The sequence below is a fragment of the Bufo bufo genome, chromosome 2 (genome assembly GCF_905171765.1).
Source record: "Bufo bufo chromosome 2, aBufBuf1.1, whole genome shotgun sequence".
Classification (NCBI taxonomy): Eukaryota; Metazoa; Chordata; class Amphibia; order Anura; family Bufonidae; genus Bufo; species Bufo bufo.
In genome coordinates this window covers 349,444,076-349,458,350 of record NC_053390.1, presented here as the reverse complement: position 1 = coordinate 349,458,350, position 14,275 = coordinate 349,444,076, and the positions used below count along the sequence as shown (strand labels likewise).

At 43.2% G+C, this 14,275-nt stretch overlaps 1 protein-coding gene across 1 annotated transcript in view; it reads right to left on the bottom strand.

The window, feature by feature from the left end:
* The window catches only part of TRPM3 (transient receptor potential cation channel subfamily M member 3), a 550,448-nt gene that overhangs the window by 323,097 nt on the left and 213,076 nt on the right, over positions 1-14,275 (bottom strand). The gene's annotated exons all lie outside the window — the stretch shown is intronic.

The window sequence follows — 14,275 nt, the reverse complement described above, 5'->3', positions numbered from 1 at the left end:
TGCTAACATCAGGGGGGCTGCCTGGGTAAAAATATGGGTATGTCCGTGTTCAGCTCTGAACCACTTTAAATGGGAGTGTTCTTCACCACTCTGACACTGCCCGCATGGATTGGATAGTGTCAGAGCAGTAAAAACACTCTCAATTGAGAAATGAGTACTAGTGGTTTCCCCCTTGATAAATGACTGCCTCTTAAATATATTGAGGGCTATAATTAGTGACTCCAATATCTCAGGAATAGAGGAATGACGCACAATAACACATGGGGCCTAATTTACCATATATTGTAATATAATTTTCTTTTTGTCTTTTTCAACACCACCTGTGCAAAATTTTTTGATGGTGGCTCTTTTGCTAGGGATGGAATAGGGCACGGATGGCCAACTTGAGGCTCTCCAGCAGTTGCAAAACTACAACTCCCATCATGCCCAGACAGCTATCAGCTTACAGCAGGGCATTGTGGGAGTTGTAGTTTTACAACAGCTGGAGGGCCGCAGGTTGGCCATGCCTGGAATAGGGCCCATCAGGCTAGGTTTCTGATACAGGGTTGGCCTTATCAGGAGGGTTATTCCATTGTAGGCAGTAAAAAAACAATGCATGTTTTTGGGTGAGATCCTCTCTCTCTCTGTCCTATTTTCTGCCATAAAGGTGTGTTATCAGAGATTACTTCTACATACAGTACATACAGTATTTTCAGGTGGTTTTCTCTGTGATATATAAAAGACCCCTTGTACTGTTAATCCCCTGTCTCAGATTTTCTGTCGAAAGAAAGGAAAACTATTGTTGTCATCAATGAATTGTCTATGGAGACTTGCAGTCCTGTGAGGTATGGTGATAGATCATATTTATAGACTGTAAAAGATGTAAAGAAATAGATTACATCCACTTAACAGAACATAATACTGATTAAAGGCAAACCACAGTCTGCAACAATTGAAATAGGTGGCAGGGAAAGAAATGAAAAATTAGAACTGGAAACAGATGGCGATTCTTTGAAGAGCAGCCATCTGTAGGTCAATTAAACCACAAAGTTGCTGTCTTGCTGTTAATGTGCTGTTTCAGGAAGTGAACATGGATTATGCACTCCAGGCTTTATTCCAGATTTGGAGCCATAGGCTGAGCTGCAGTGCTACTTATTTTTGCCTTTATTTTCATCTGTTTTTGAGTTCATGTGAAATACGAGCATGTTGCTTAGGTTTTGTATAATTGGTAATCAATTATACACATACCTAAACATTGAATAATGATTGCTATGCTTAAAGAATAGCAATGAATTAGGTTGCGCAGTAAACAGTTGTGAGAGAGCAAATTCAAAAGACAGTCGGCAAGTTTTGCTTAGCAATGAATGCATTTTGATTTCAGCTTTCTAAGGGTGAATTCAGATATTGGGATTTTTTGTGTTACATGCAGTAATTCAGAAAGTTACGGTTACTGTTAAGTGAAAGGGTTGATTGGTAACTTTGGCAGGACAGAGAAAACGTGTTACTTTTTAAAACTATATATGCATAGTTTATGACAAGTGATCAGCTACATATATGATTTGATGATCAATAACTTGTATAAGCACTAGGGATGAGCGAATCAACTTCGGATTAAACATCCGAAGTCCGTTCGCATAAAACTTTGTTAGAATACTGTACGGAGCTTTGTTAGAATAATGTACGGAGCGAGCGCTCCATACAGTATTAGAATTTATTGGCTCCGATGAGCCGAAGTTATTACTTCGCAAAGTCTCGCGGGACTTCGGGTAATAACTTCAGAAATTAATTTCTACTGTTAATAACATTTTACCAAACTCGGGTTCGGTTCCAAGTGGCATGATGCAGCAGCCATACAGAACTGGATGGTAGGTAGGCAGACAGACAGCAAGAGTGGCAAGATGGGGCATCTGCAGCAAGGAGAAGTCTATTGGTCGCATTCAGCCTCAACGGACTGTGAGAAAATTTGCAGTAATCACCTACATTTATGTTTCTCCTTAAACTAATTAAAAAATGTCAACCGTGTGAAAAGTGAATACACAGAACTGACCCTCAGGCATTAGTGGCAGTGGCATGATGCACTGCAGGCTCCAGCTTTGCCTGGACTGAATGGCGGTATTGATGCAGTAATCCACTAAAAGTATGCGGCCACAGTTTGCCCTAAAGGGATTCTGTCACCAGGTTTCACCCCTGTCAGCTAAACATATACTGATGTTCAGGGCCTCATCAGGATTCCTAATGTGGGCTTCTAAATGTGATCCGTAACCTTATTTTGCTAAAAAAACAGGTTTTACTAACCTGTCACTCAAAGAAATAAGGTGCCCAAGGGGATGTCAAGGGATGCAAGGTGCCGGCCGCACCCACCGCCGTTCGTGCCCAGCGCCGCCTTTCCAGACTTCTGCGCCGCCTCCTAATCCTCTGTGCCGCCTCTCGCTCTCCCTCCATCCCCCCTCCTCCCTCCTCCTGCTGTAAGATCTTGCGCGTGCGCACAGGGCTCTGCCTGATGCGCCCGTGCGGACTTCTCGATTTGGCTTCTTAAAGCGAAGTGCGCATGCGCCGGCACTTCGCTCAACCCAGGTATGACCTGCACTCTGGCGCCAGCCTCTCAGAGCCCTGTGCGCACGAGCGATATCTTGCAGCTGGAGGAGGGGGGAGGGAGGGAGAGCGAGAGGCGGCACAGAGGATTAGGAGGCGGCGCAGAAGTCTGGAAAGGCGGCGCTGGGCACGAACGGCGGTGGGTGCGGCCGGCACCTTGCATCCCTTGACATCCCCTTGGGCACCTTATTTCTTTGAGTGACAGGTTAGTAAAACCTGTTTTTTAGCAAAATAAGGCTACGGATCACATTTAGAAGCCCACATTAGGAATCCTGATGAAGCCGTGGACATAAGCATATGTTTAGCTGACACGGGTGAAACCTTGTGACAGAATCCCTTTAAAATAAATTTAACAGAGGGGGCAAAAATTTTTAACATTTCAACCGTGTTAACCCCCCGCCTCCAAAGAATTTTAAAATTTCAACTGTGAGGAAAGTGAGTACACGGAACTGACCCTCAGGCATTAGTGGAAGTGGCATGATGAATTGCAGGCTCCAACTTTGCTTGGACTGCAAGAAAATGTTACTGTTGATACTGCTGCTGCGCCTTAAAGAAATTTACTCACACACACACAAAAATTTCAACCATGTTAACCCCCCACAAGTTTTTACATTTCAAGCACGCGGAAAGTGAATACACGTAAACTGACGATTGGGAGGCATTGTTAGCTTGATGCAGGTCACAGCAGAAGCTGTACAGAATGTGATAATAGACAGACAGCCACAGTTGCAAGATGGGGCACTGTCAGCAAGGTGAGGTGGGCGAGGTCTATACATGGAAATCAGCCGGAGGGTTGTGAAAATCCTCCTGAATCCAGGCTTCATTCAATCTGACAAAAGTGATGTTTTGGACACTGGCGGAGGACAACTTGGTCCACTTGGGTGTCACCATGCCCCCCCCCCCCCCCCCGTGGTGCTGAAAACCCTATCCAAGATGACACTGGAGGCAGGGCAAGAAAGAAGATGCTGAATAGTGTGCTGTGCCAGTTCGTGCCACCGTTTCAGTCTGCCTGCCCAGAAATCCATAGCGTCAGGGAACTAGGTATGTGACAGAGACTGGCCATAGTTTAGGTAGGCCTGAACCTGGGTGTTGAGAAAGGAGCTGTTGGCTTGCTGACTGGCCTCAGCCAGGCGCAGAACATGGAAAAACTGCTCCATCATGTTGAGTAGACTGAAATGGCTGCTACTGCTGCTGCTGCTCGTGGCGGCGATAGGAGGTATCTTCTCACCATAAGATGCGGCAAGCTGTCTACACAGTGTTTCCTGGTAGTAACGTAATTCGTCCTGTCTTTCTGCCAGAGGAAAACATTCCCCATTTTGCCTTGGTAGTGAGGATCTAAAAGTATGGCAATCCATCAATGTGTAAGCAAGCCACGTGGCCATACTTGCCAGCGTGCCCGAGGAGCCACTTCTTTCCATCTCCGCCCCTCAATGAGATGATTGGGTGTCGTGACCGGTGTCACCATCATCATCATCCTCTTTATCCTCAAATGCTGACTCCTCTTCCTCCTCTTCAAGTGGTAGCACCTCCTCCCCCATGGGATTTTCTAATTGTGGGTCCCCAACAGCTACAGTGCATGAGCATCAGCATCTCTTCAAAAATACATATGAGGAGGATGAGGGACAACTGAAGTATGAACGGCATGACCTGCATCTGCCCGACCTGGAAACAACACATGCTCCCTGCTGAATTGGCCTGGTGCATAACCAAATCGTTCTCGGCTTTCTGCTGCTCGTACAGACACTCAAGCAGGTGCAATGCTGAACTCCAGCGAGTTAAAACATTGCAGATTAAGTGGTGTAGCTGCAAACCATTCTGACGCTGTAAGTTAAGGAGAGCGTTCCTGACCACGTGAGAATGGCTGAAAAGAGGGACAGTCTCCTGGACATTGCCAGCACCATCTACAAGCCAGTGCATTTTTTTTTTTAAAAAGGCCATGCAGGAAGCATGTGTTATTTCCCCCAGGTTTATGGTGGCCAGGATGTTGTGCCGATTTTTGCTGACCACCTAGCCCAGTTGAAGTCGGCGAGGTGACAGCCAGTAGGATGTTTGCTGCTTGATGTACTTGAACAACTGCTCACCTGTGTGGCTACTCTCTCTCAGCCTGATCAGTTCCAACACAGTGTGGCAATGCTTGACTTGTCACATGTGATAGGAAGGATGGGTAGTGTGAGTGATGTTGTGCCCTGCTGCTGTTACGGACGGGATTGCATCTATGGAGGAGGAGGAGGAGGCAGGTAAGTGCCTGCTGTGGGATCCAGCCACATCATATGGTGGAAAGTGGTCGAAAGATCCTGGTCATGGTGCGGGGGTGCTGCTTCTTTACTGCTGCAAAAAACACTGACCCAGTGGGCCATAAAATCCATGTACTGACCCTGCCCGAAACAGCTGCTCCAGGTGTCCACCGTGGAGTGCAGCTTGATGCACAGCGAGAATCGCAAGGAGTGGCCCGCATTCTCTTCCATGTGAGAGTACAAGGCTCTACTACAATGGTATTACAGCGACAGCACTGCCAGCAACATGGTCAGGTGAGGGTTCAAGCTGGCGGCGAATTTTTTTTTCATGGCCAAATATTCTGTTATAGATGTCTCACGATGGAGCCGAGGAGAATGAGGAATCTTAGCAGTAGAAGAAGAAAGTGATGATGACAAAGATTCTGTATTGCTTGGGGATGTGGGTTGGCTGCCACAAAGAGGACCAGGAGAAGGAGGACAGACTTGTTCTGATTGGGAATGCTGGACAGTTGTATTTTCCCAAAGAATCCATTGATGCCGCCTCATGTTCTGCAATAGATCTCGGGTATCTATAAGTGTATTTGAACAGCGACGGTTTATTTTAATCCTGCAGATCTTGCACAATGCTGTGGTTTTGTGTACCCGCCTTGTGGAGAAAAAGCATATGAAAGTTGCTCACACACAGCTACAGGCAGCCAAGCTTGGCTTAGCTCTGGCACTTTCTGTGTCTACCCCACCCAAAGTGTCATTGGCATCACCAGATCCTGAAGCAGATGTGGCCCTTTTCTTTGGGAGGTACATGGCCTCTGCTCTTTATTGCTGCTGATACCATCTTGCACTGATGTTGCCTCCTCCTCAGCACCCTGATCCGGCTCCCAGGTCCTGCCCAGCACACAATTGTCATCGGAGTCCTGACCCGCCCTGCCACTTTTATCCGTTCGTGAGATAACATGATGGGCTTGTAGGCCTCCTTCCCTGGCTCTGCTATTTTCCCTGACTGCCACTGAAGCTGCCCCCACTGCCAATGCCATGGCTACAGGTGCCACTATTACCACCACCATCGACACAGGTATGCATGGGGTCACCAACCTCATTTTCAGGGCAGCCCAAATGGTATGGGCTCTCAGACAAGTCATCAATAGGAAGACTCTCTTGACTATTTTCCGTAAGGAAATCTTCACTAAAAGCCTTCTTTGGGGCTTCAAGGAGGAAGAGCAGGAGGAATGCTGTGACCCCTGACTCCATGGCACAGTGTCGGATTCTGAACTCACCTTCATGTCATCCTGCTGTGCCTGAGAGGAGGAGTGAGCCATGCAATCCACTATCTCATCCTCTTTCTCCTCAACTATAATGTTGCGCCTTTCTGAAGCCAGCACGGACAACTGCGGCCTACCACTACCTCTGAACAGATAGATTGTGCTGCTACTACCCATATTCTGACTCTGGGTCTTTCGTTTGGAACCATTCCATAGCCCAGACATTTTTGGGCCTCTCAGATAATGTTGTGCACCACCCTGTGTTTTGGTGTAGTAACCACGTATATATGCTGCTAGTTTAAATATAATCAGTCCCCAATTTAAAATTATAGGAAACATGTTTGTGAATACAGAAGCAAAGGGAAACTGATTTAGGCCAAATTCATTATCCCTTTCAGATACTTTTGTGTGCTGGCCTGTGTATTGGTGTTGATCACCTATATGCTGGTTTAATTAAATTGAACAAGTCCCCCAAAAAAAATAATTCTATTCCAACCGTGTGGAAACTGAAAATATGTAACATAGTAACATAGTTTATAAAACCCCTTCCCGACTCCAATCAGGCAATCAAAATAACTCCATGGATCAACGACCCCTCTCTAGTAGCTATAGCCTGTAATATTATTAAACTCCAGAAATACATCCAGGCCCCTTTTGAACTCTTTTAGTGAACTCTCCATCACCACCTCCTCAGGCAGAGAGTTCCATAGTCTCACTGATCTTACCATCAAGAATCCTCTTCTATCTATGTGTACAAACCTCCTTTCCTCCAGATGCAGAGGATGTCCCCTCGTCATAGTCACAGTTCTGGGGATAAATAGATGATGGAAGAGATCTCTGTACTGACCCCTGATATATTTATACATAGTAATTAGATCTCCCCTCAGTTGTCTTTTTTCTAAAGTGAATAACCCTACTTTTGATAATCTTTCAGGGTACTGTAGTTGTCCCATTCCAGTTATTACTTTAGTTGCCCTCCTCTGAACCCTCTCCAGCTCTGCTATGTCTGCCTTGTTCACAGGGAGCCCAGAACTGTACACAGTACACCATGTGTGGTCTGACTAGTGATTTGTAAAGTGGTAGGATTATGTTCTCATCAAGCATCTATGCTCCTTTTGATGCAACTCATTATCTTATTGGCCTTGGCAGCAGCTGCCTGACACTCGTTTTTGCAGCTTAGTTTGCTGTTCACTAAAATTCCTAGGTCCTTTTTAGTGAATACAGTAGAGAAAAAAATATTTAATAGCTTTGCTTTCTCCTCATCGTTCTCTGCAACTCCCCCCTCATTACTCTGTGGAGGTCCGACACCTTCAGATTTATACTTTTTACCATTTATATAATTAAAGAACATTTTAGGGTTAGTTTTGCTCTCTTTGGCAATTAATCTCTCCGTCTCTAGTTTGGCTCCTTTTATTTGTTTTTTACATATTCAATTTTTTTCCTTATAGTTTTTTAGTGCTTCATCGCTACCCTCCTGTTTTAGTGATTTAAATGCTTTCTTTTTGTCATTTATTGCTTTCTTTACAGTTCTATTTATCCACATTGTTTTTTTCTTGTTCCTTTAACCTTTCTGTAAAAATGGGGTCCTGTCTCCTCTTTCCCTGTCTGTCAGCTGCCATGCTTCTCTCCATTGTACACAATATACACAATTCTTCTATGGAATCCGAGACTTTCTTTTCATTTTCCCCATCAATAAGCTTGATTGATTGATTTTTGAGTGTCCCTAATTGATTTTTCACTGTTCCTGACTCCATGGGATTGTTTTCCTGGCAGACACTGTAAGACACAATCACCCTCATTCATAGCCCAGCACAGAATTGCATTCTGCTTGTTCTGCTAGGGTACCTCCCTGCCTGCCGCAGCACTGATTGTCTCATCCAGGCTGTCAGAGCAAGCCTCTGCCCCCCACTACTTCCTCTCAGGGTCATGTGAGAACCCTTCTTCTTCCTCCCTAGTGCTTTTTTCCCACCAACATGTGCAGTAAAATGGATCTATGCACCGTTTTTGACAGATTTGTCCGAAATTAACCTAGAAAGATTTGTGTTCGTCTGCCGTCCCAAAAAAAAGTTCAGACTGGTTCACTCATCTCTACTATCATTATATTTTTTGGCATTAGAACATGTGAATATATGGAACTTTGTAATATATCTTATTATGGGAAAAGTGTCATCTAGTTCATCTATTTGGCCCTTACCTTGGATGCAGGCTCTGTGTAAATGTTCTTTATTCACCAGAAACATCTGTCTAGTATAAAACAGTGAGTACTAGACAAGAATCACAAGGGAGGAGGGGGAAGCTGCTTCAGGACTTCTCCGTCAGTGTTTGTATATACTGTTAAGTCACATATGTGGCAGAGGTTCTAGCAAGAGTCTCTGATGCAGATTTACGCTAAAAAGGTCAAATTATGCCTGCACACAGTCCTATTTTGTCTGGCAGAATACCGTAATTCATAACGGAACCCAGACTGACCCCATTATAGTCAATGGCATCTGTCATGCGCAGTTGGTGTCTGGCATATGCCGGATCAGGTGTTTCGACTCTTGCCTTAGAAGAAAGACGTTGGCAGCATCTGGGAAGGAGGGTACATTAATGGCCAGAAAACAGCACAGACCTAAAATCACACCAGGAACAGCCTGTCTAATACAGGTAGGGTGTTTTTTTAACAGATTTTGTGGCAGTTTTTCATGCAGTCCTTTGAGCCAAAGCCAGAAATGTTAATCTAAAGGAATGGGGAATTTAAAGGAAGAACTTATACTTCTTCCTGCTGGATCTACCTCTGGCTTTGGCTTAAAACACTGCATTCAAGAACTTCAGTGGCCTTTAAGTTTAAAACTAGGTGTGAAACAAGTCTTAGGGTCTATTCACACGTTCGCAATTTCGTTCCGCATTTTGCGGAACGGAATTGCGGACCCATTCATTTCTATGGGGCAGCAGGATGTGCTGCCCGGATCCGGAATTTGCGGATCCGCACTTCCGGGTCCGCAATTCCGATCCCGAAAAAAAATAGAACATGTCCTATTCTTGTCCACAATTGAGGACAAGAATAGGCATTTTCTATTAAGTGAAGGCGATGTGCGGTCCGCAAAATGCGGAACGCACATCGCCGATGTCCGTGTTTTGTGGATCCACGGATCCGTGGATCCGCAAAACACACACGGACGTGTGAATGGACCCTTATGGAGAGAACATTTGCAGAAATATTTCAAAGTAAAAAGGGGACTATATAGAATATGCAGAATATATGCAACACTATTGCATTCATGGCTTAACTACAACTAATACACATCTACAGCTTTAAAGGAGAAATTGCAATTTTATGTAAGTATGTATACTGAACTATATGAAATGAATTTATTCATTCTGCAATATAGTACATACAGTACATATATAAAATGTATTTCTTACTGCCACAGTTGTGCTTTAGAATTCATGCATCTAACTATGGTCTTAAGCACAATCAAGGTTCTTGATTCAATGCCAAGTGAAAGACTCTTAACAGATAAAATCTGGCCAACCAGATGACATGTCAATCACAACATACATATTTCATAGTTAATACACATAGCATTCAATACCCATCATATAATGTAAACTTAGCCTAAAAACTGCCTGTAGAAAAGCTACGGCCAAATACATCTAGGAATATGTAAATATGCATCTCTTCCCTTTTGTGGGTAAACAAATATCCAATAAAATGTTCTGTACTTTATGGTACATGCTTAAAGTCGTAAACTTAATCAAATTCACTCAATCAATGCAATTTGCATTACATATACAATTCTCTGGCAGATGTGCCACAATCCCAAGGGTTAAGCTGAGAGCAATTGTGAATTTTTATGGCGTGTTACAGCATCTGAGCACTTGGGTTTTCTATACTATGCGTACTGAATTTTAATGTCGGATGGTTTTCTAGGAATAGCATTTTTGTGGAATACAAGGAACTAATATACACATCAATATTAATGTAAATCATTGTACCCTTATTAAAATTTCGAGGTGCTGAGTGTCAGGTAGGAATCTCAGCCATGGCATTTTACATTTCCTAAATTATGTGAATATATTGAATCGTAGCCATCTAAGCTCTGCCTTTAATATTATCTGCCTATAATGTGCATGAGTTCCAACAGGAAGGAAGCCTTTCATTTGGAATCATTTGGAAATAGACGCTTCATGCCAAGCTTCACATGTGATTATTCTCGACACATTAAAGAGGATCTGTCAGCTCTCTTAACTATTTTAGTAAATACTTGTATTCCCCATGGATTAACAGTTCTGAAGCATCTTTTCTTAGAATTCCTCCAGGCCTGTTATTCCTCCTGGGCGTAACCACTGTCAGTGGGGTGAGTCTTTATACAGTCTAGCACGGTTCAGTCAGTGCTGTGTAGGAGCCCATTCTATTGGCAAGCGCAATGCCGAAATCTCTTCCCCCCCCCCCATGTCAAATTCATTCATACATTTACAAGAGGAATAACAGAGTAATGGCATGATGCAAAGCTTTAAGAGAAGGTGTTACAGAATTGGTAATACATGGAGAGTACAAGTATTTACTATAACAGACATTCATGAGAGCTGACAGGTCGAGATAGGGAACACACATCATAAAAAATGGTCGGTGATGAATTATACACCATCTTATGATCATTATAGATATACAAAAATGGCAGCACTGGGGAAAAAATTAATAAAAAAGGGGTGCCACCCAAGGGGACTTGACTATATCCCAATAAATAGGATGCAAAAAGGCAGCACACTCAATATATGAAAAAAGATGTTTTATTCACCCATATGATCATGAATATGATAGTTATAGATATAGGGGAGGTTTATCAAACTGGTGTAAAGTAGAACTGGCATAGTTGTCTATACCAACCAATCAGATTCCACCTTTTATTTTCAAAAGGAGCTGTGAAAAATGAAAGTTGGAATCTGATTGGTTGCTATGGGAAAGTAAGCCAGTTCTACTTTACACCTGTTTGATAAATGACCCCCATAGACTCTTAAAGTGCCTGTCCAGTCATGACCTCAAAAAACATGTAAGTCTTTACCTACAAGTGATGATTACCTGCTATTTACTTTCCTCAGTTCTGTTCTGTGGCTGCTTTTTAGCTGTGCTGTGTTAAGCCAGAGCTATGACTTATGATAGTTTAGCTACAGTGTCTACAGCTCACCCTCAATGTGCATGAGATCCAGGGAGTCTCCTCAATACCATGCAAGTCCACAAGTTCACAGCACTTACACATATGAAAAAGGACCAGTCTGGTCAGAAAGCGTTTACCCAGATGGCGTTTCGGTCCATTTATGCTTCTTTATAATGTGACTCATGCAACATTTTAAAGGATTAACCGCCTCAGGACCGCCGTACGCAGGATTGCGTCCTGGCGGCGGCCCTGCTATTCTGGGTGGACGCATATACGCGTCCTCTCGCGAGAGGCGAGATTTCCTGTGAACGCGCGCACACAGGCGCGCGCGTTCACAGGATCGGAAGGTAAGCGAGTGGATCTCCAGCCTGCCAGCGGCGATCGTTCGCTGGCAGGCTGGAGATGCGATTTTTTTAACCCCTAACAGGTATATTAGACGCTGTTCTGATAACAGCGTCTAATATACCTGCTACCTGGTCCTCTGGTGGTCCCTTTTGCTTGGATCGACCACCAGAGGACACAGGCAGCTCAGTAATAAGTAGCACCAAACACCACTACACTACACCCCCCCTGTCACTTATTAACCCCTTATTAACCCCTGATCACCCCATATAGACCCCCTGATCACCCCCCTGTCATTGATCACCCCCCTTGTAAGGCTTCATTCAGACGTCCGTATGCTTTTTACGGATCCACTGATACATGGATCGGATCCGCAAAACACATACGGACGTCTGAATGGAGCCTTACAGGGGGGTGATCAATGACAGGGGGGTGATCACCCCATATAGACTCCCTGATCACCCCCCTGTCATTGATCACCCCCCTGTCATTGATCACCCCCCTGTAAGGCTCCATTCAGATGTCCGTATGTGTTTTGCGGATCCGATCCATGTTTCCGTGGATCCGTAAAAAACAGACGGATATATGTCGTTTTTTTTGCAAAAATTTACAACTGAAAGTGAAAAATGTCATTTTTTTGCAAAAAATCGTTACATTTTGATTAATAACAAAAAAAGGAAAAATGTCAGCAGCAATGAAATACCACCAAATTAAAGCTCTATTAGTGAGAAGAAAAGGAGGTAAAATTCATTTGGGTGGTAAGTTGCATGACCGAGCAATAAACGGTGAAACTAGTGTAGGTCAGAAGTGTAAAAAGTGGTCTGGTCATTAAGGGTGTTTAAGCTATGGGGGCTGAGGTGGTTAAATACATTATTGGACATTTTAATTCATTCTGCACTGTTTCTTGTTGTTTAGTAGACTTTCATAGTCTGAGACACACTTTGTGTCTCATCATTGGTTCACACTGCTCTCTATAAACACATGTCTATCACACGCTCACTAGGAATAGAGAAATTATTTCTATTATAGAAATTGTAGAATGATTAAAACATTCAGAATTCCTTAACATTAGTGGGGAAAAGATGACTTCAGGAAACTGCCATACATATATTGAGGTAAATGAGCTTTAGTGTGGGGGGCCTGGAGGTTTCAACAGAGATTATAAAATCTGAATTTTTTCCCCACAATCACTGAGCTGTAACAACAGTTACATTCAGAATTTCAGGAAACTTACCCCCTTTAACAGAAATTACGAACTAGAATTTTTGATAAAATACTTCGTGGAGATATACATTGTTGGTGCCAGGAAATAGAATTGGTTTTGCATGATAGGATGAGGTCATTTATTTCCATTAATGTCCTCCCTACTGTAGCAATGCTCTATTCTCTCGTGTTTAGCTCCACTTCCCTAACTACAGGTTGTAAACAGATATCTATAATGGAAGCTGTGCGCCTTGTGATATCCTGCTGCTCCTGGAACTGATTGTTCCTGACCCTATGATTTCAAGCATGTGTCCAAGTATTGATGCATTCACTTCCATGTCACTCACTTAGAAGACATACAAACTACTCAAGACTGGTCAATGTTTTCTCTGATAGGAGGTTTCAGAAGGGACTGTGCTAATAAAATGGGGAGTGTTTTATGAAGGTTTGCCAAGGAAGTGAAGAAAAAATGCAATCTATAATATATCAGTTCCTTCTACTTTTTATGTAGAATCATTCTAAGTGTAAACTGTAAAATAGCGATGGACCATTATTAAAGTGTTCCTGTTAGAGTGGTCTTGTCTAGTGATGAGCAAATCAAAGTCAAACAAATTGACTTCGATCCGAATTTAAGAAAAATTTGATTCACTGCGAAGACGAATTTCCTCATGCTTCATGGTAATGAATCAATTTTCCTTGAAATGGCAGGGGAAAAAAACATATTCACCTCATCCAGTTGCACACAAAGAGGCCGCTATGGCCATCTTTATTGAAGATACCATGGGCAATCTCGCAAGTTGCCAGCGTGTTGATGTCATCGTGTCACCGGGGGAGATTTTGAGCGGTGTCTTCAATCAAGATGGATGCAGAGGCCTCTATGCGATCAAATGGATAAGGTGAGTATTTTTTTTTAATCAGATTAACCACTTAAAGTCCTCATTGTTAATCTCAGATGCCGCGATCAGCATTGAACACGGCATCTGAGGGGTTCAATGATTGGGGTGGCAAGTCTTGTAATAGGGTCTAGAGTTTTCTGGAGTTTTGGTCCCATTCATTTCCTGTAGAGGGAAGGAAAACTGAGTGTCTAAGCCAGAGATGCCAAAGATGAGGAAACAAGGTGGACTGGCATCAACAGTATGGAGATGTGGTGAGCCTATCTGCTCTAAATTGACAAGTCTTAATATATGGACATTTATTTTATGCACAAATGTATTTATGAGATGCTATTTTAGAAAGGAGAGCTCCGAGGTAAAAGTATTTTGATGCCTATTGTAGCTATTTTTGGGGAACCATAGCATACCTCGTGGAAGGAAGCTAGACAGATTGGTAGCACTCTGTTACCATCATATTTGTGTGATCGAAGATTGCTTTGAGTAAACTGCTGGAGGTCCACGTGTTGTGGCCATAATACAGATGCTAAAATGCGGCCACATTGTAAGCTTTTCCTTTATTAAATTAAATTGTTAATTGGAATAACCCTGTGCCATGACAGCACACAGTAATTTATTGTACAAAGTAATGCATGTAAACT